We start from the raw sequence: 22,850 nt of genomic DNA, 5'->3' as shown, positions 1-22,850 counted from the left end.
GCATCAATTTTTTGGTGCTCAGCCTTCTTTACAGTCCAACTCTCACATCTGTACATGACTATTGGAAAAGCCATAGCTTTGACTATATGGACCTTTTTCAGCAAAGTGATATCTCTGTTTTTTAACATGCTGTCAAGGTTTGTCATAGCTTTTCTTTCAAGAAGCAAGCATCTTTTAATTTCTATGACTGACAAGGAAATGAGCTCACCAATCTCATTAATCCTCATAGTTTAAGTGAAAGTCTGAAAGTGTTAGTTACTCAGTCATGTCCTACTCTTTGTGACCCCATGGACTGTAGCCCACCAGGTTCCTCTGTCCATAGGATTCTCCAGGCAAGAATACTGGAGTGGGTTGCCATGCCCTTTTGCAGGAGCTCTTCCTGACCCCAGGATCAAATCCAGGTCTTCTGCATTGCAGACAGATTCTTTACCATCTCAGCCACCTGAGCAGAAGCATTAATCCTCATAACTTTTTATCAAGTAGTTTAGAGCCTGCACCATTTCACAGAGGTATGTAATAGTGAAGGAAATGGAAAGATAACAGGAAGGAATCAAGTGTACAATAACAATATACAGCATTAAGTAAATGCCTATGAAATGTAAGAAGCTCCCCATATATCACTTAATTTAATCCATAAGAACCCTGCCTGGCCCCATTGCACCCTTGAAGAAACTAAGGCTCAATAATGTTAAGTCATCTGCTCAAAGTCACAGAGTTCCTAAATCAGAGCCAGGATTTGAAGCTAGGTCTGTCTTTTCTGGCTTTGGTTTTTTCCTATTTCACTATACTGCCTTTTAAAAAATCATATAAAAGGCAAATAAATGATTGATGTCATTCTTCCTCAAGGACATGAAAGGAATGTACAAACAGCACAGTCACTTTCTGTAGTAAAATCTTTTAATTATGACCCAAATCACAGCACTGCCGTGCTAAGCTGATTGTGAGCTCACCTGAAGTCAAAGCACTTCACAGCAAGTTCAGTGGGAACAATTCAGCTCTTTTTCTATTAGCAAATAGAGAACCCTGGGAAAGTAGTTTTATCCAACTTAGACCAAAATGTTGTAGAGTGAGACATTTACAAGGATGGCAGCAGGAGGGGAAAAGAAAAGGGAAAGGCAGAGTTTGTGATTTATTGTCTTAAAACTTCATTTGGGAAGATGCTGTCATTAGCTTTTCAGAATAAAGGACACCCCTTTTGAGGACTGTTTTAGGGAAGAGGTGCAGGGAGTATAAAGGCCTGAATGAACAGGCTGCAGTATTGTGTGGCTAGAAACATCTATCCATCTTGATGGGTTCAGAACCTATTCTACAGCCCAAAAGAAGAGTCCGTGTTTCAGACAACACTCATGAGTCAACAATATAAGTAATGCAATAACTCATCTCGCTTGTTCCCAATATAGGCGATGGAGTCTATCATTACTTTCAATGATGTATTTACCCTCCATCATTTTTAATCTTTGAGTATCATCAATATCTACAAAATACTTGAGAATCATCTGACCGAAAATATCCTCAGCTTTTCTTCTTTTAAAGGCTCCGAATCAGGAAACAGCATCACAAAACTTCAGTTTATTACCTTGTTATTCTTTTGTATTACCTTGTCCATTCTTTTATATGAGACATGTGTGTGTGAAGCATAAATGATAAATTCTAAAAATTACCATTGGAACTAAGCAACAGCTTCCTCAGTTCTACTTGTGTTCCTCAGTAGATGACAGAGGAGACTATGCTTAAAGATTCCAAGTGAAAGAATCTTCCAGCTCTTAGAAGAGGGGGACACAAGGATGATGAAAGAGGGATGCCCTGGAAGATCTCCCAGGAGATCCAATAAAACACTACGTGTAAATTCAGTTCGGTATTCCACTAGGTCTCTCTTAACAGCAATATATCCCATTTTGAAATAATTTCTCTGTAACAACATGACAGCCAACTTCATCACACGTAGAAGCAAGAAAAATTTACCAGGACTATGAAATTCATTGATTTATTTCTTCAGCATGTCCTGAGAACCAACTCTTGTTACCCTTTGCTCATTATTATCCTCCCCGTTCTGAGGATGGCTCAGCAGTAATGAATCCGCCTGCAACGCAGGAGAGGCAGGAGACAAGGGTTTGATCCCTGGGTCGGGGAGATCCTCTGGAGGAGGAAATGGCAACCCACTCCAGTATTCTTGCCTGGAAAATTCTGTGGAGAGAGGAGCCTGGTGGGCTACAGTCCATGGGGTCACAATGAGTCAGATATGATTGAGCAATGGAGCACACAACATACATCCTCCCAGTTCTGAGCAATGAAAACGGAGTATTGAGCAAAGGATAATTTAGTCCCCAAGGTTCATAGTTAATTTGTTAATCATGCATATTTGTCACCAATATGGGTATAGCTTCCACCTCTCTCTGTTATAGATCATTTCTTCGCTCAAAAAAATGTAAGTATGCCTTTGGGCCCAAAACAATAAGTATATCCCATAAGTCTAGCAAGAAATACCAGGCATCCTAGGTCATTTTCACTGAAATCTCAATATATAACTGAAAGAAATTTGACTTCTGGTGTTGTCTCTTTAAGGAGAATGGAAAAATATGGTTACCATAGTAGGGTAAATATCAAAAGATAGAGGCTTAAATTTTAATGAAAATTGTTAGAGTTTGTGCTATAGGCAGTTTAGTGAATATATTCTGAGTATCAGGCTCATGTTTTAGAAGCACGTTGTTTTCAGTCACCAAGTAGTGTCCGACTCATTGCAGCCCCATGGACTGCAGCATTCCAGGCTTCCCTGTCCTTCAGTGCCTCCTGGAGTTTCCTCCAGTTCATGTCCATTGAGTCGGTGATGTTGATGGCTAATTAATTTTTCTCATTTCAAAAACGAGGAGACTAGAGAACAGGGTCCCAGTGACTGACAGGGTTCTTCAAAGTCTGAAAGACATGAGAAAAATGCAAAGATAACCCTCTGGTTTTCAGGGAACACTGCCACGTTTTGTTACTATAACTTCATCTCAGCAAAGGGCACGCTCAGCATCCAGTGAGTGTGAGATTTAATCCCTTAGGGAAAATGGGAGCCAAACGGCTCCTCTGAGGAGGACTCAGGAGCAGAAGCTCTGACCGTGTGGACTGCACAACTGTGCCTGTGAAATCTGGGACAAGATAAATACCGGAGGGGTTGAGGTCAGCTCTCAGAGGCAGAGACAGGTATGTAGTAGGAGTGTTCAAAATAGTCTTTGAAGCAAGATGGTCTGTCTGTTTATCTATTCCCTCCAGGTTTTTTAATCTGCAGTTCCATGTCCCTCCTGCCCAGGGCTGGAGGACAGTAGGCAAAGGGCAGAAGCCAGACAGACTCCTCCCAAAGGAGACGACCAAGTTCAGAACACGGCGTTCTGAGTTTGGGAGTCGGACGGGCCATGATCTTTTGGAAAGGTGACTTTTAATGTGCAATCATAACCATGACGTTTGCTCAGAAGCAGCTGGCCTGTACTGGCACCCCGGAGCAGCCACAGGTTCAGAGAGTAATACGGGTATTTCCATGAAGCCGGGTGCTGACACTCATCATTTTCATAATGACTGTATTTCTCATCTCCTTCATTTCCATGGGCCAGGCATAAAGTGTGCAGGGAAGCAACTACCTGTGTGTGCTTCTATTTACTCGAGTTTACAGCTCTCGTACAATACTGATTAATCCTCCCTTCTCCATGACACTGAGGCAGTAGCATTCTAATGCCATCTTTATTATTGTTTGGCAGATCCCATACTACTGCATACAGAAATAGTGTAAATCATGGAACTAGTGTTTGAGGTCCATAAAATGCAAGGTTATGAATATTTCATTACTATACATTTTATTTCCCTGTCTATTCTGCATCTCCCAAAATGTTGTTTGTTTATTTATTGGCTCACTGTTCACCAGGAATACTTAATTCTTAATATAAGCTAGGACCAGATCACCACCCCCAGCCGTGTGGTCTGAGCTACCTTTGAAAGTAATGATAGATAGGTTTTGTGTTTGCTTTCCTTTTCACATCTTTTTTCCAACACAACAGCACACTTGACTGTCAGGTGACCTCTCTAACAGGAGTTTTAGCCCCTGTCTCATAATTGCACTGATTTGCAAGCCCCACAGATTGACTCACAAATATACCTCCTGTGAACCCTGGCCACGTATTTAAATTTTTCTCAATGCCCCATTGTATCCCTCATTGGCTGAAGTAAGCAGTTAGATCTTGGCAGTGAAAGACACATTGTCCAAGTGCGGTTAGCTTCACTCCCCGTGCTGGTCCACGTGGTTTGTATGAATCAGCTGGTCCCGCAAGAGATGCAGCCATTATCACCTGCTTCTGAATTTTCCTTTGACCACAAAATTCATATTAGTAAATAGCCAGAGGGATTCAGTCTTAGCAAAAATCAGAGCCCGAGTGCTTGGCATTCAGGTGCTAACTTCTCTCCCACCATAGGGCATAGTAGATATTAATACAACTCTTTGGTACAGGCTGCAAAATATATAAAATATCATAATTATATCTGCAATTCAGCAATGAAACAATTTTCCCCCTTTCTTCACTGTCATCAGCATAATAGCAGCCTATGGGATTTGTATTTTCTGGCTGTGAGCTCTTTTATGGGCTGTCGGACAAAAAAAAAACAAAAAAAAAACTAGCTGGTTAGTTTCACAGCTCTGAGAAGGCCTCATGACAGAAATACTGCTTTTAATGTTATTGTCTCTTTCTAGCTTGTAATCCACTCTCTTTGGGTGGAGAGGCTTCGGTGCTGATGCAGCATCACTTATGTTTTTATGATAAACCTCTGTGCTCCCTCCTTGCTTGCCCCTCCCATCTGGATGAGGACATAATTAACCGGTTTTCAGGATCATGCTATGTTATCTGTCAGGAGGGGGTTAGTCAGAGGGGAATGAAGTCAGAAGGAGGCATGTCTCCAAGGTTTCTCTTGGAGACATAAAAGAACATAAGAAAGATTGCATTCTGAGTGAATCTTCACATCCCGTTTATTTTGCTAGCCAAGACAAATATCACAGCTCATATCTAACATTTGAAAAGCAGGGCCAAATAAAATGATGGATTAATAAGTCCAAGGACAGAATAATAGAAGGAAAATATATTATAGAGAATGATGCCCGTGTCAATCTGAAAGGGACAAGAAAAAAACTGAAATGGAAATGGGGGAGTGGTGTAGGAAGTGTACCATAGCAACCTTAAAAAAAAAAAAAACAAAAAACCCTCCTGGAGTTATGCTAAAAATTAATTAATGTTACCCAAGACCCCTATGGTACTATTACTTCAAAAGCAGGTATCTTTAGACCATTTGAGATTCATTTTGTTATAACCTAGACTGTGAGCATCATGGATTGAACACTGGCCTAAATATTCCCTATATAATTATTGGGAATAATATTCCGTGCACATTTATATCCCCCATCATCATCTCTGATGAGGCTAATCCAGTACTTTCTGCATGAACTCTTATAATACCCAAAGCAGCAGGATGGCATATTATCAAGCTTGGGTTTACCGATGGAAAACCTAATATAACGGAGTTCATTTCTAGAAAACAGTGTTGGGATGGCATTTGTTAGAATCAGCCGTACAGACAGACACCTGGACCACTCTCTGAGGCGACTCGCTGAAGTGACCATCTTTCAGAACAGTATCCTGTCCATCCCAGAAAGCCATTCTCAATACAGTTCTACAGAACTCAGAAAATATTCTGTAATCGCGACGCGCTGTTTAATGAGAGGTGAGGTGATCTGAATTCTCTTGTCATTTCAGCCACAGACACCTGTGTAGTCGTGTTCTGCTGGCCTTTCTGTGACTCGATTTCATAAATGGTAAAAGGTAGAAAAGAGCCTTTCTATATTAAAGGAAACCCATTAGGAAGGAATAGGATTTTTAAATCTGCAAGTTGCCTAGAAATCCCTGGAGACAAATAGTTTCTCTATTGTATTTTTTAAAAAATACAGTTATGTAAAGTTTAAAAATAAAATAAAATTTATTTACTGGTGATCAAAAAAATAAAAAAAAAAAATAAAATAAAAAGTGAACAGACCAATAGTTTCACAAGCAACAAATCATTACTTAAACAGAATTGTCCAAGATGTCCTATAAAAGGAATTAATTGAAGAGAAAGCCCGGAAGTCACAAAAAAGGACTCAATTGTAAAATAGAAAAGCTGTCATACATGTTAGACCCTTCTTGAACTCTAAGATTATAATGAGGACACCATCATTGTGCCCACATTTAAGGGGGGGGGAAAAAAGCATAGCGTCTGAAAATTCAAATTTACAAACCAGATCAATTAATGGGTGATTATTCACACTATAAAAGGATTTATCACTTTACAAATGGATTCCCTGCAGGGTTCCATTTTAATAACTAAGCTTTCTCCACATTAGGACTCACTGCCAATTAAAAGTCAATCAGAAGCAAAGATAAAGCGTCTCTGAAATTAAAATGTATGTCAATGGGAAATCATCAGAGTTATAAAAATTGACATTATGTATAACTTGGCCAGGGCTCAGAATTTTTTTTAGAAGCCTTTATTGAGCATCTACTGCAAACTCAGCTGGTCCCAAAGAGTCATTGCCAAGAGATCTCAAAAGGTGGAATGAATGGTCCCCATCTTGGTGTGAAGAGGTTCTATCAGCATTTCTGAGGGGAAGAGACAATGCTTTCTTGTGGAAGCAGATCCTGCTGTCACTTCCCTGTGGGTAACTGTCAAGGGGGCATCTCTGTCACTGTGTAACCACAAAAACTCCTTGTATATTCCCAGCATCTTTTGTTGAGAAAACAAAACTGACACCACTATAGAGGGCCTTTGTGATGATCAGAAAGTCTGCTTGACTCCTCGGACATTAGTGCTAGAGGACATCAGAGAGGCCAGGTAACCCAGCTCTCTCCTTTGGATGAGGGAGATATTGAGGCAAAATGGAATAAAGGAGCAAGTCTTCCAGTGGCTACTCCAAGAATCTTTCTATCAAATCCCCTTGCAGGAAGTGAGGACACTGAAGGTCTACTGTCTAAACTCAGCATTTTTCTATGTCAAATTCTCTCCGTATTTTGCCATGTTTTCCCTCTTTATCTCTGTCCTTTACTCTCATTTTCAGAAAAGGAGACCTCTTACTCTCCATCAGTTTCAGCTTCCATTTCTTCCCTGAAACCTCTCTTCCCAACGGCTTTGCTTCTTCCAACGGTAGGATTTTAGAACAGGAAGGGTGATAAGCAGAAATCTGGTCCAATGATTCCGATGGCTTTGTGGACCAAGTCCACAAACAAGAAAAGTCTTCTGCTGGGGACTTAAAGAGGGGAGAAGGTTTGGACCTGCTGTAATAGGTTTGATAGGGTGTAAACAACAACATGAATTAAACAGATTCTTTTTTATTGTGCTTGGTTCTGTTAAGGTCCAGCTGATGAGATTACATAAAACCTTCACTGACCTAACCAGCATACTTTCATTATTTTCTGCAGCAACTTGCAGCGGTCTAAGGATATGAGGAGAGAAAGCCCCCTTGGAAGTCATTCATAACCAGTCAGTGATACAATATAAGAAGAATGGGGGATCTGGATTTGACAGCAAATATATCTTTGGAATGGCTGACTGCAAGGTCTATCCCAGAGAGGCAACATGATTCGACAGGCAACCTGGATTCCCCAACCCGGAAAACTTCAAGGAGCCAGAAGCATTTGACAGTCTGGCTCTGGTGGTGAGAGAATGAAAGAAATGGAAGTGGTGTTTCCAAGGGAAAGGTCAGAATCAGTTCTCAAATATGTTAATAATTTTTGCATAACAGTTTGTTGTCTCTGGTATGGGCAGCTGGTATGGTTAAGGGCGAGTGGAAACCAAGTTATTAGCAGAAATGTTAAAGCCTCTAAAAATGGTATGGAAAGAAAGAATGAGACAGGTGCTGAAGTCATTTTTATAGAGTAAATGGAAGTGAATTTGAAAAGAATGACTCAAATTTCCATTAAAATGCCTCTGGGACAAAAGATTACAAGAAGATATGCAACAATTCTCAACTGCCTTCATGTTAGTAGAATGCATTTGGGAAACCTAAAATAAGGCTTCATTTACTCACTGAATTCATATTGATATCATTATTATTCAATCGATAGATATTTTGGATACAGTGTGCATAGTATAAACAAGGGGAATATCAACCTTGTGTCAGACACTGTGCTAAGCACTGCTTTCCAGTTGGGAATAAACAAGTACCTGTCTTAAGGTATTTACAGCCCAATGCAGGAGGTTTAACAACATGCAATCTCAGCGGACCATAGTAGGTACTAACGTAGATGTCTGCTTATAGAAGGATTACCTAAACCCAGTCAATAGAATCAAGGAAGGCTTCCTAGATGAGGCAACATCTAAGCTGAGACTTGAAGGATAATATGAGTCAAAGAAGTGGCAGATGAGACTTGAAGGATAATATGAGTCAAAGAAGTGCAGATGATACTGATAGGTGTTCACAAAGGAAACAGCAGGAGTAAAGGCTCAGGAGCAAAAAGGAGCAGGAAGAGCTGAAGGGATGTAGCTGACAGGAAGTTAGGCTGGGAGCAGAACAGTTGTTTAGTCACTAAGTCGTGTCTGACTCTTTTGCAACCCCATGGACTGTAGCCTGCCAGGCTCCTCTGTCCATGGGCTTTCCCGAACAAGAACACTGGAGTGGGTTGTCATTTCCTTCTCCAGGGGATCTTGCTGACCCAGAGATCTTCTGCAGTGGCAGGCAGATTCTTGAAGCAGTAGAAGGCACTAAATGCTCAAGGATCTCTTATCACTGTTAGCTAGTTAGAATAGGGAAACAGGGTCCAAAAGGGCCGAAGAGGAAGGTCCAAAGAGGAAGCTGCTAGGAAAAAAAAAAAACCCTGCAAGAAGGGGAAGTCATGGACCTAAATGGGAACCTCTGGCAGGTAAGCACACCCTCCTCCCTAATTGGTCTTGGGTGTAACCAATCAAGCATACATTGGTACAATCTCCTATTTGCAGAGGGCATAACCAATCAGGCCCCAGGAATCTGCTCAAGGGAGGGAATAAGGGATATAAAAAAAGGGAAGCCAAAATAGGATAGGGCCACTCCTGCAGGGGGTGATCTGCTCTCATGCCTCGGGAGTGTGTTGCTTGCTGCATGCCCAGTAAATCTTGCCTGCTTGAGCTATAACTGGTCTTTCATTTCAGTTCTTTGCTACCATGAGACAACAACCAAGGGAGAAGAACCAACCTGACCACTCTAAGGAGTGGTCATTTTATCCTGAGAGCATAGGAAGTATATGAAGAACTTTTTACACAGGAGGAAGAATGATCAGATCAGCATTTTAGAAAGCTCCTTCTTGTTGCCATTTGGAGAGTGCATTAGTCTGAAGAGATGGGCATGGATATAAGAAGTCCTGTTACACTAAGTCATTATACCATTGAGGGAAAGGTAAGATGGGAAGATAACACCCAAGACTTTCTGACTTAATGAACGAGAAGGGCAGTGGCCCAAATCTCTCACATTTGAGCAGTCGGTTTAGGTGAAGGGAATAGGAACATAATAGTCCCATTTTGGGCATCTTAAGTTTGAGATGTGAGTGGAATATGCAAGTGATCCTGGTCAGTTGGCAGTTGCAAAATCAGATTCCATGAGAGACCTGGGCTGCAGATGGAGATGTTGTTCCTTCCTATAACCGAAGTCCGAGGCAGGGGGGAATCCTCCAGAGATGATGAGAAGAGGGGTGGCTGGGAGCTTGAGAAACTCCACATGTCACCATCATTGCCATAATTCAGGTACAAGATTAGGCTGTTGCAGCAATCTAAAAGATCATAGCCACGGGAGTGAAAGGATATGAGTAGGTGTTTGGAAATGTTATAGAGGTGATTCCAAACTTAACATTTGTGAAGCCCCAGGATGTCTTTCATTGCAGCAAATGCTTGGTTGACCCAAATGCTTTAGAAAGTCATTTTGTTGTGGTTGGCAGGCTACAGTCCATAGGGTCACAAAGAGTCGGACATGACCGAAATAACTTAGCATACACACACACATGAAGCCAGTTCAGGTACCCCAAAACAGAAGACCCTGCTAGTAACTGGCAGCCTTCCCTGCCACTGCACAAGGGAATTTACAGCAATGCATAGTCATTTAGGGCCTGAAATTAAATTCTTGAAGTGTAAACTAGTCTTGAAGCCACATTATCAGGTGGATAATTTATAGCAAAGACAAGATATTCATTGACACCCCAATATCTCCATCTAATTCAGTAATTGGCTGTTCCTACTTGTCCTCTATTTGGCTGAAAATCTGGTTCACTCAGTCTTTTCAACAGCCCTAGAGGAGGGCGTTGGAGAAGGCGATGGCACCCCACTCTAATACTCTTGCCTGGAAAATCCCATGGATGGAGGAGCCTGGTGGGCTGCAGTCCATGGGGTTGCACAGAGTCAGACACGACTGAAGCAACTTCACGTTCACTTTTCACTTTCATGCATTGGAGCAGGAAATGGCAACCCACTCCATTGTTCTTGCCTGGAGAATCCCAGGGACGGTGGAGCCTGGTGGGCTGCCATCTATAGGGTCGCGCAGAGTCAGACACGACTGAAGCGACTTAGCAGCAGCAGAGGAGGGCCTATGCATTTTGGAAAACCAGAAGATATTCTTTTAATGTGGTGATAAAGACACCATACACATAACTTTCTAAAATCCAGTTTACTAAATCCCTCTTCTCTGGGTTCCACTCAGTACCTCATTAGCAACTCTCCTTTTTCTAAAGTATTGTCTCAGTCTGGAGAAATGGCAGTTTCCCATTCTCAACTCATTCCTAAGTGGCGTGACTCAGTACGTAATGTAACTCTATTATTCCCTGTCCCTACCTGAACTCACTCACTTTCATGTTCTGCCTACAGGCCCTATACAACTAGCTTTCTTTCTTTCAATATTTATTGAGAAATTATTCCTTAGCAGGTATTGTTATAGGTACCATAAGTATATTAATGAATATCATACTTACAAAAATATTTTGAAATAAATGCTTTTATAACATGCATTTGATAAATTTGGAAACAGATTAGAATGGATAAGTTAAACAAGGCCACACAACCAGGAAGTGGCGACAAATATTCATATATGGCCCTAAAGATCACACTCTTAAGTACTATACAAATAGATGTCCCTTTCCTTTTGGGTCTTCTGCTTTTGTTTTTTGACTCTGTGGCCTCTGATGCTCTTTTCTTAAAAATCTACAAACAATAAATGCCTAAGAGGGTGTGGAAAAAAGGGAACCCTCTTGCACTGTTGGTGGGAATGTTAACTGATACAACCACTATGGAGAACAGTATAGAGGCTCCTTTAAAAACTAAAAATAGAACTACCATATGACCCAGAAATCCCACTATTGGGCATATATCCTGAGAAAGCCATAATTCAAAAAGACACATGTGCCCCAAAGTTCATCACAGTACTATTTACAATAGCCAAAACATGGAAGCAACCTAGATATCCATCAACAGATGAATGGAAAAAGAAGAAATGGTACATATATACAATGGAATATTTATTACTCAGCCATAAAAAAAGGAACGAAATTGGGTCATTTGTAGTGATAACTAGCTTTCTTTACTCTCTAACCCTGCCTCCACTTTCAACTCACTCACTCCAAGCTCCCAAAACATGTATAAATTTTAAGATCAGCGTTTTTAAAGCTTTGCCTCTTCATTTGATAGCAACTTGAGCTAAGAGAGTTCTCAGTTTTCTCATCCATAAAATGGGAATGATATATGGTTACAACAGTTCCTGACACATGATTATGGCTCAGTAAATCTTAACTATCATTCTTACCATGACTGGAGTTGAAGTCCCAGCTCCAAAACTCTGTAATAAAAAGAAAGTTACCTTCTCTCTGAGCCTCGGTGTTCTCATTTGGAAAAAATGGAGATTACCATGCCCGCCTATCTCCTAAAGTTAAGAAAATCCAATGGAAGACAGTAAGTAAAATTACCTTGCCTGTTACAAGAATCTACGGAGTATTACCCTTTTTACATTTTCTTTTAAGGTAGTACCTTACTTAGGTATCATCACCGGAAAAACAACAATAATTGTGTAGAAGCCTAGCTGAGGCTATAGAAAATGTAAGAAATAGAAAATCTGACTTACAATTTTGTCACATAGCTGCCTTTGATAACATATTTGAAGGAGACTCAAAGATTCTCTAACTTTTATTTGAGGTTAAATTCTTCCCAAAGCTGCATACCTGAACCATGAATACTTAGTTCTCAGTAAAAATATCTTCTCTGAATTATTTATTAATACAAGGCTATTACACTTAAGAATTAATCTAAGAAATGGCCATGTGAAGCAAGTTCTGCCTCATTTATAAAGTTCCCATTGAAAACATTTGTCCATTCTTCTACTCAGCATTTCTAAGGATCTACACAATAAATACCAGCAAAAACTTAATACGGAGACTCATTTCAGTGCCTTTTTCTGTACATTTACAATTCTGCCTATGATACAATGAGCACAATGCGTCTTAGTTCATACCCTGGTTTATTAAGGGGATTGCACATGGCCTGGAACTGGCCAGCTGACAAGGATTTAGGTCAAATGGGGACAAGCTGCTCATTTCCCCCTCTTACAGACTATCTCTTCCTTGACTTGGCACATCCCTCTTGTCCTTTGCTTACTCATGATTTCTGCTTGTGACTAACCTGGCCCAGGTACTGCCTCATGACCTCTTTCTGGCCTCACCTCACTAACTGGACACATTCTTTCTTTCCTGCAGTTCAAATCCCTGAGGGAAGGTATGTGATTGCCTCAGCCAAGCACTGGCTCATCTGTTTAGGAAGAGCCTTTCGTGCAGGCCCTTCTCGTCTGCTGGCAAGCTGGAGATGGGCCACCTGGAACGGGGGGACCGTTCTTAGTTCAGCCAGGACAGGACAGAGCTGCTGATCCACAACGTGCTGTCCAGGCAACTTCCCTGACTGAGGTTTGCTCTTTTATCTTTCTTTGTACTTTTGTTTATTTTTTTCTCAGTGCACAGGAAATTTATGGTGTTGACATCTAAGCCTTCTCTGGAATAAGTGTTTTTTTAAAAAATAAATTGATATAATACATTGTCTTAGAAACCTTTCAGAGCAGGCACTAAACCAACCTTACAACTTGTTTCTCTTTCTAAAAAATAGAAGGAAAACCTAGTTATCTGAGGGTTTGTTTTTTACGGATTCTAATTAGTTGAGATTTTATTAATGAAAGGCCCCTCTGGCGTATTCTCTGAAGGATGGAGTACCTCTGTTGGCCAGTGTTAGTGGTACAAAGTTGGACGATACCTTATCTGTGCACTTCCTGTTTCCAAAGTCAGATCTTACAGGACCTGACCGATTGGGTATGTGTGGTGGTATGCCGTAAGCTTGGGCCAGTTCTCAAGAGTTGGCTGTTACACTTTCAAGAATTTTGTGAGTTGCTTGTTAAACATGACCATTGTTCAAATTCAGTTCAATCAACTCATAATTATATAACTTTTATTAAAAGCATAGGTAGTAAATATTCAAAACCCATCACTTTCTTGTTATTTACTATATTATCTCTCTTTTTAAAAACATTTTGTGGTACTTATTTTATTTTTAGAATTTACTTATTTATTTTTGGCCACACCGGGTCTTCATTGCTGCACGCAGGCTTTCTCTAGTTGTGGCCAGCAGGGGCTACTCTCTAGTTGCAGAGAATGGGCGTCTCATTGTGGTGGCGTCTCTCGCTGTGGAACGTGGACTCAGGTGCTCTGCAGCATGAGGAATCCTCCCAGACTAGGGGTTGGACCTGTGTCCCCTGCATCAGCAGGTGGATTCTTTAACCACTGGACCACCAGGGAAGTCCCTACTACCTTATCTCTGCTTTTGAGGTTAGTGTCACCTCTTGTACCTGTGTGGTTGAAATACTGTATAATGGTGTTTTCCTGCAACTCTCTTTCAAATCCATGTGCAGAGACATCACTCTGGCAAGTTGAAATCCCAGATAGTAGGAGTGTTTACACCATAGAAATGGACACATGCTACATATCCACCCTTTTCTGCCACCTCACCCTCTTCCTGGAGATCCTGTTATTAGAAGTTTGCCACCACATCACTGCATGTCTGTTTCACCAGTTGAAAGCAAAACTTTTAAATATGCTCAAGCTTGCAACAATCTTGAGGTTGGATAAAGAATACTTTTTTAAAAAGTTGGAAACCCATTGCTGTAAACCTGAGTCACCTATCAATCCATTGTATTTGTTCTCCAATAACACAAGTAGTGAAGCCTTTTCGATCACCTCTTTCATTTAACATCTTTTCTCTAACCTAGAAAATGTCAGAATGCTTTATTTTTTTTTTTTTGGAGAGGCTGGTTTAAGTTCTCTGAAGCTTATACACATAAGCCCATACGTTATGCGCCGGTACAAAATGCCCAGCTGAGAATAGTGGTGCCTTCACCGAATGATGGAGCTTAAGCTTCTTGAAACAACTGTAACTTAATGTTTAAATGCAGATATTTTACTGTCTTATTCACTACACATATTCTTGAATCCAAATGAAGAAGTATAACTTTTTACTCTACATTTTTGATTCATGGTGACCTCATTAACTGGCAAGCAAGTTCATCCTAATTATAAACTTTTGAGACATTACTGCATTAATAGGATGTGGAAGAGGCTTACTGATGGAATATCTCGTTCCTATATTTTGCCACTTAAGAAACTGCCAGAATAGTTGAATGTTTCAAATTCTTTTATGAAACAAATGGACAGAGTGACAGCAAAAGAAAAAAAAAAAAAAGGAAGACCTAATCACTTATAGAAAATATATGTCCTTGGGGCTGAGGGAGGGGGAAAGTTCATGAGTCTGGCAAACAGGGAAGATGGGCCTGCCGTTGGTCAATTTGTATGATGAGCTGAGGAGTTTCCCAGGCAAACCTTGTCCGAATGGAACAGAGACCCAAACACGAGCTCAGTCAGGAATAGAGCCAGAGACGGGTGATCATGAATACATCGGAGGATCTGTCACTTGGATGAGCTCCTGGCGTAGTCCTTCACCCTGTGTCTGAGTCCAGAGATGAGCTGGGATAATATACGTGAAAATGGTAGGACTGCTCCGGAGAGCCATCCTAAGGTGTTAAAGCACATGCATTACTGCTTTGGGAACCCTCTAGTGTAACAGAAATCTAAAGAGAAGAAAAGCACCAATGCCCCCAACTCACAGCGGGATTCCGAACAGTTGCAGCATCTCACGGGTACTTACTTGGGCCTTGGTGGAGGAAGACCCCTGGGGGTAGTAAGCAGCCAAAGCAGCAATAGCTCGGCCCATCCGGGGCCACAGGCCCTTGGTCAGGCGTGTGGGATGGGCAAAGATGTGTGGATATCTAGTGGAGGAGGCAGAGAAGGGAGATGTTCCACACACCAAGCACAGGGCACAGAGTGTCTTATCAGAAGAACAGAAATGAAGGTGATGCACAGTAACTAATTTGACTTATTTCTCTTTAAAAGCCTTTTATTTTAGATTGGAGCATAGCCAATTAACAGTGTGATAGTTTCAGGTGCACAGCAGAGGGGCTCAACCGTGCATATACATGTATCCATTCTCCCCCAAGGGCTTTCCTGATGGCTCACTGGGCAAAGAATCCACCTGCAGTGCAGGAGACATAGGGACGCAGATTCGATTCCTCGGTGAGGATGATCCCTTGGAGGAGGGCATGGCAACCCTGTCCAGTATTCTTGTCTGGAGAATCCCATAGAAAAATGAGCCATGGAGCTACAGTCCAAAGGGGTCACAGTCAGACATGACTGAGCAAGTAGACATGCATGCAATCTCCCCCAAACTCCCTCCCATATAGGCTTCCACATAACACTGAGTAGAGTTCCCTGTGCTATACAGTAGATCCTTGTTGTTATCCATTTGAAGTACAGCAGTGTGTACGTGTCCATCCCAAACTCCCTAATTATCTCTTACCCCATATTTCCCCACTGGTAACCATAAATTCATTCTGTAAGTCTGTTTCTATTTCGTAAATTAGTTCATTTGTATCATTTCTTTTTAGAATCTGCATATAAGGGTATCATATGATATTTCTCCTTCTCTGACTGACAGTCAGCATGACTAATCTGACTTATGTCTGAATTCACTGAACATACTACCTAAGATTCTGAGAAACTTAGCGGGAGGGGAAGAACATGCAGAGGCCTAGAGTTTTACATTAGTGAGTGCTGACAAGAGCTTATAAGAAAGAGTTGCATCTTTTCCTGTCTTTGGAAGGAGATTCCTGATGCAGATTTAACTAACACAAGGCCAAGAACATATTTTCATCAAGCTGCTAGAAAGTCGATGCCATGATATGCCATGGAGGTACATATCAAAATGTTCATGGGCCGTGCTGGTCATTGAGTTACTTCCTCAAAGAAAAGTCATTTGATAATTTCAATGGAGTTTCTGAAGGAATCTAACTATGTTCCCCGTTCTAGCTGTGGGGGCCACAAGAGCACCCACTTTCTGAGTTGAGCTGCCCGTTGAAGATCTCTTTCACTGGAGAATTTGGGTGCCAACTCGGCTCCTTAAACGATAAACTCTTTTAAGAGACATGTGCATGGTCTGTATTCTCCCTAGGAATTAGTGAGCCTGTTGGGAGAACAAAGGCAATGGAAACTCTCTGCTGGCTCCCAGAGGATACAATTAGGATGCAGAAATAAACCACTCCTCCCAGCACCTGTCAGAGCAGCACAGACAGTGTCATTGTGCAAATGACAAAAAGCAGCCTCTCTTGAGTAGCTGAGTTGCAAGGAGACACACCTTCTTCAGGCTGGCAGGCCCTCACTGGGGCACAGCTTGCCAGGCAGGCACCAGGCCCCATCCTGGCCTGCCTTTGTTCATTGCACAAAATGCACGATCCTATGATCCAGCCCACCAGGACATGACATGCGGTGAGAGGGGAGTTCATGGAATACACCTCGTATTGAGAACAAGGAGTGAATCTAGAAGGATGTGCTTTTGGAGATCTGAGCCAAAGGCTTCGCTTGAACTGAAACATACAGAAGGTGTGGCTGGAGCCATTGCCTGGGGAATTAGCCCTTCCATCTGGCCAGACAGTATACGGATAGCATTGTTTTGCAGCCCCAAAGAGCTGCCAGTTGTAAAGGACAGACAAGACCCAGAAAAGAACTTTTTAGAGCCAAAAAATGTCATCTCCATGACTAAAAAAAATTATTGAAGGCTTGGAATAGATCCTGAAATTGATGGAGGTCATCTCCTCACAAGACAGGCTCAAAGATCTGCAGGTATCCTGGCTGCCATAAACTGCTCCAGGGACCTAAGCGAGGGGAAAGCTCATGCATTGCTGGGCTCGTCCATGACAGTGACCCTGGCAGTTGAACCAGGAGGAGATGGAGACTTTGACAGAGATGACATAGATGCACCAGGGTGGGGACAGGGGAAGCAAATTGAGACAGTTATGTCCTCCACTGGGGATCTGCCACGTCTGGCATATGGGAGAATTGGAAAGAATGGGCTTATCAAACATATTTGAGTAACTCCAAAGATGGGGTGAATCTAGGGGAATAGAGAGCTGGACACCAAGCATCTGCAGTTAGAGGAGAGGGATAGTTCTGAGAGCAGAGGGCTGACCCCCATTGCATTTGGTCTCCTGGCTAGAACCCCATGCACAGGTGATGTGGGAGTTTAAAGATGGCAGTGGAGGGAATGGAAGTTGGTGGCATTGTCAATAGGACTTGAAAGGACCATCACTGAACTGGAAGACAAAGTAACCATGTTTGTGAGCCCCTAAACAGGGCAGTGTCACAAAAGGCGGCATTCTCTCCTACGTTGTAGAAATCCCTGGCGGTTGGGGCACCTTAGGGGTGTTGTAGAGGTGCAGCTCACTGGTGCCTTTTGAAGATGCCAGTGCTATCCCAAGGCAGTGAAGGGGCCATACCCCATAGAAGTGACCCCAAACCTGGGGACATGGTGGGGCCAGCAAAGGGGGCCGTTCCCATAGAAGCAGCCACGACTGTAGGAGGAAGAGGATCACAGAGCCACATGGTGGTGGGGGGTTATTTGTGAGCATATGTGACCATGGACTTCCAGAGTTGACCACACAGGAAGGTGGGGACTTTGCAGGGACCTGGAATGCAGCATTCACAAGCTACGGCGAGAGCCAGCAAACCCAAGCGAGCATAGACCTTACTTCTGAGAAAACACATTTGTTCTCTGACAGTTGGGAGAACAGGCAAAAGCTATTATATCCGTCATCAGAAATGGTTTCCAATATCTAAAAAGCGCGTATTATCTTTTTGAGCTCAAACTCTAAAATCTAAAAATACACAGCCTGCTTAAATAAAAGTGCATCACTCCCCTCACCAACAGCCCTCAGTCCTCACTGGCCTTGTTTGTCCCCGAACCTGCCAAGCTTGCTCTTACCTGAGGGATTCTGCATTTGCTGCTCCCTCTCTCTGGAATGTTCTCCCTCAAGGCTTTGCAAAGTTGGCTCCTTCTTGTCATTCAGATCTCAGCTTAAATTCCTCTTCTTCAGAGAGGCTTTCCCTGACTCTACAGGTTTTCAGCCCATCTCTCCACCCACAGACACTGTTTCACACTATGTAGTTTTATGTTTTAATGACATTTATCATTAGCTAAAATTACCTTGTTTGATTTTTTTTAAGTTACTTGTCTATTGCCTGTCTCTTCTCCAACAAAAATGTAAGTATCCAAAAATCCAAGCTATTTGTCTGTCTTATTCCTAGCTGCATTCCCTAGCATCTAGTAAGTAGTCCTTAAGAATTTGTTGAATCAATTAATTTTAAACATTCATTGGCAATTTCTCTGCATTGGGGGAAATTGCTCACTATATGTCAACATAAAAAAAAAAAAACAGAATCTCTAGACTTTATCTTGCTCATTTTACCGGTAAATGAGAACCAGGAAAACTTCTGCTTTGAACTTAGTATATAATCTTGATTTGTTTGTGTTGACAGATCACTTTCAAATTCATGTCTCTAACATCTTTGTACACTAACACTTTCCACATATCAATACTCGAACGTTCATTTTGCTAGAGCATCATGTGTCTCTACTGTTCAGAATTTGCCTCTTCTAACCCAGTGCTGCTGAAACAACACATCACTAAAGAGAATTCGTGATCTGTCAGCAATGCATAGGATAACCTTTGACTCCATTAGGAATACTAAAACCATCTGTGTATTTTGAGGAAACTCTGATCTTCAAACCTGTACTTGCTTTAAGAAATATTTGTAACGGGAGATTCCGTTTCAGACAGAATTCAAGTTCCTCTCTTGTGTTTCAGCAACTTTGCATACCCACTGGGATCACGCCTCATATTTTCCAAGTCCTTTTAGGTGGCTAGTTTGACACCAAATGAGCTTCTAAGACACACTGCTGAATCATCTCCATTGGAAAGTTTTAAGAATAGAATAGGTAACTGCCTACATTAGACTCCTTGTCACAGCACTTAGAAGCTAGGGAAAGAAGCCAGGGCACCCCTGAGATTTGCTCTAGCAAGGTGATTTTTCTACCTTTGGAAAATAATTAGTCCTCCAAACTGTCAAGTTTTGCTCTTAACAAGTAAAATAATTTTGAGGGGGAAAAGACTGTATAAATCAATATTGGGGGTTGTCCATACATATTTTTTTTCCATTAAGCATATAGTGGAGGGATATTTTGAAAGGATGTTTAAGACCAAAAAAAGACCACTGACTTTTGGGGATATTTCCTGTTGCATTTGGCACTTTTAAAATTTTTGCTCTTTTTCCTTTTTTATGTTAATCATCCCCTAGTAACTAGCATGGGGTATTTGTGAAATTCATTTACTCCCATTTTGTTGTATTGTCCAACAGATTGTTTCTAGTACCTTCTGATGTGTGGCAGCTGTGTTTTAACAATTCCAAGTGTACCATATGAAAGTAATCAAAGACATTAACACACTCGTGTCTGCAGCTATGGAGGTATTTCCTGAATGTGGTACTGCTGGGCCGTACAAAGTTGTATGTGAATTACTTTTTTTTTTTAGCATGTTTAAGTGTTCTCTAAATATATGTAGAATCATCACATGTTTGAGTTTGTACCCCTGTCTTTATGGCGTAGCTATCAACAAGGAACAAGCATACTAAAATCTGTACTGGAGAACCATTTTTACAGAGCATAGAGTATATAACACGTTAATCTGTGCAAAGTGATCTCTCAGATTCCCAGAGGAGGAAAAAGTTAAAGTTTAGTGTTTCCTCTGATATAGTGCACCCTGGGTAGAGTGGTAATGGCTAAGTACATAGCATCCTCATACAAGCAGTTACTGGGAAATGTTGTGCATACAGTATTTTATTACAGTAAGACTGCACTGTGCTTAAAGTAAATATCCCTGGATCTCCTCCAAAGCTGGGAGAGTGGGGTTGGGTTACAGAATCTGCTCATTTAGCAATTGTACATCATAATAAATGAAGGATTGGAAAAAAAGGGTTGCTTTGTTTATCATAAAAGGTGAAGAGAGGTAGCCTGAAGAAAGTATACTCTCAAAGCAGTGTTTGTCAAGAAAAGAATACAGTTGCACAGTCTTGAAAGACGATACAATGCTGTGCCTTGTATTGCCTCCCTGGCTGCCATTTGGCGTATCTTATGTAAGCGAAGGATTCAAGGATGAAGCTTAAAAATTAAGGCTCCAAATGTGGCAGCAGCTGTCATAAGTCATATTTTAAGATTTGAGTCTAGCTTTTTACAGATCCAATGTCGCAACACTTTTGCAATCTTTATCAAAAAACATAAACTCATTCATTATTTGACTGTGTATTGCAGCATTTCAGTGGACATGAATGTTATAGATAGAGGTAAGGATACAGATACAGATTTCGAGAGAATGAGTCACCTTTCATTTTAGTGGATCAAGTTCACCGTCCTGGCTAGATGAAGTAATCTTCTGAAGCAGGCTTTAAGTAAGGGGTTCTAGGACTCTGTAGCCAAGAGTCTGCACTTACTTGACATTCCATTTCTCCCCAGTGACCACTAGTAACAGAGCCTCACTGTGTCTGGCCCATGCAGGACTTTCACTCTTAATTAAAATAGTGACACCAAAAGCGTTTAATGATTCCCCAAATGCTATTATAAGGCACAGGGTAAATGTTAGAGCAGGGGCCCATCTTGGGGGAATAAGTAAAATTTGGAAAGAACATTTTCCGCACCGCTTCATCCACTGCCTTCCTTTGGCCTCCCACTGGATCTCGCTGGGCACTAGGCCATATCCGACCTTAACTCCTTGCTGGAGGGATCTCTTTGGAACATCAAACACCAGAAGAGCATATTTTCCCAACCAGAAAAAGAAAATGGTTCAAACTTTCAAGCTCTCTCTCTCCAATTTCTGGATTTCTCCTGAATCTAATTGTCTTCCTTCTTTACCCATGGGAAAACCATGAAAGACAGTATCCCCTCCCCAAAAGTACCTTGAAAAGCTTTCACATTATCAATCTTAAATGGAGTCTGCATTTAATGAGCATTTCCCTGGTGGCTCAGATGATAAAGAATCTGCCTGCAATGCAGGAAACCCAGGTTCAATCCCTGGGTCTGGAGGATCAGGGAATGGCAACCCACTCCAGTATCCTTGCCTGGAGAATTCCATGGACAGAGCACAGGGCAGACATGACTGAGCAGATACCACCAGCAGCAGCAAATGACAATACTGATTTCTTTCTTAAAAAAAAAAAAAAATCTAAGTAAATATCTATTTGACCACACCAGGTCTCAGTTGCAGCACATGAGATCTTTAGTTGTGACATATGATGAACTCTTGGTTGTGGCATGTGGGATCTAATTCCCTGACCAGGGATTGAACCTGGGCCCCCTGCATTCAGAGCTGGCTTAGAGTCTTAGCCACTGGACCACCAGGGAAGTCCCTCAAGATTTATCTTTCACCTAAACTGAATCCTTGTCCTTAGAGGTGTGCATGAATGTGGTCCACTAGAGACATGGAGATGAATCTCTGGGTAGACAGATAGATGTTGCTTTGAGAGGGAAGAGTTAAGGCTTGCCCTGCAATACAGAACCCTTACCTCTTACCTTAGAACCCTTACCTCAGAACACTTACCCCTCTCATTTCTGAGCCTTCACTTTGTCTGTTCTTCTCAAACAAAGAAAATTAAAAACAGTTCCTGAAAAGCTGCAATTTGGATCCACACACTCTTTTGAGGAGGCTTAGAACATGCAAGGTACAGTGCTATTGGGGAAAGAGGCACAAAATGAAAAACTCAAGCACCTTTTCCTCCAACAGCTCACTAGCCAGTGGGAAGGCTGGGCGTGTAAGGGGAGGGAACTTGAGCTGGCAGGAACGCTCAGGAAAGGCCCGGAGGTGGCCCATATACAAGGCAGAAACTTGTAGCATGTTTGGAAACAATAGAATTGCTTGATGTGGCTGAAGATTAATCTACATGGAAGAATAGTGGGAGGAGAGATAGAAGAGGGGCTAGGAATGGGAATAAGGCTCACATGACAGCCTTGATCCAGACAGTGGGGGTTTCAATGCCAGGCTAAGGTCTGACATCGCATCCTAAGCAGTAGAGGGCCACTGGAGAACAGAGAAACAACAACCAATGTGATCAAGTCTCTCACTGGCCTATTAACTGCTGAAGAGGTCTTCAAGTTAGAAACTCAGACATTATTCAGGGTAGCTTCAACAGCACCACCAACATCAGTCAAATCATGTGAGAAAATGATGGTTTTAAAACTAACAAAATTACATCAGAAGAATAGATATATCTATCTCTATCTTTCTAGCTCTCTATCTACAGAGGGGTAGAATCCCTTCGCTGTACACCTGAACTAACACAACACTGTAAATTAACTATACTTAAAATTTTTAAATGGTTAAAAATTTATGACAGAGA

At 41.6% G+C, this 22,850-nt stretch overlaps 1 long non-coding RNA gene across 1 annotated transcript in view; it reads left to right on the top strand.

Moving 5' to 3' along the window:
• The first annotated feature begins 11,746 nt into the window (after positions 1 to 11,746).
• The window catches only part of LOC112583896, a 32,264-nt gene continuing 21,160 nt past the window's right edge, over positions 11,747 to 22,850 (top strand). The window contains exon 1 of the long non-coding RNA XR_003108180.3: positions 11,747 to 12,944. This is a non-coding gene — a long non-coding RNA (uncharacterized LOC112583896). The remainder of the gene's footprint in view (positions 12,945 to 22,850) is intronic.

Source organism: Bubalus bubalis, chromosome 3 (assembly GCF_019923935.1).
Source record: "Bubalus bubalis isolate 160015118507 breed Murrah chromosome 3, NDDB_SH_1, whole genome shotgun sequence".
Lineage (NCBI taxonomy): Eukaryota > Metazoa > Chordata > Mammalia > Artiodactyla > Bovidae > Bubalus > Bubalus bubalis.
Note: the sequence above shows the minus strand (reverse complement) of the source record. Positions and strands in the feature narration are given on the sequence as shown.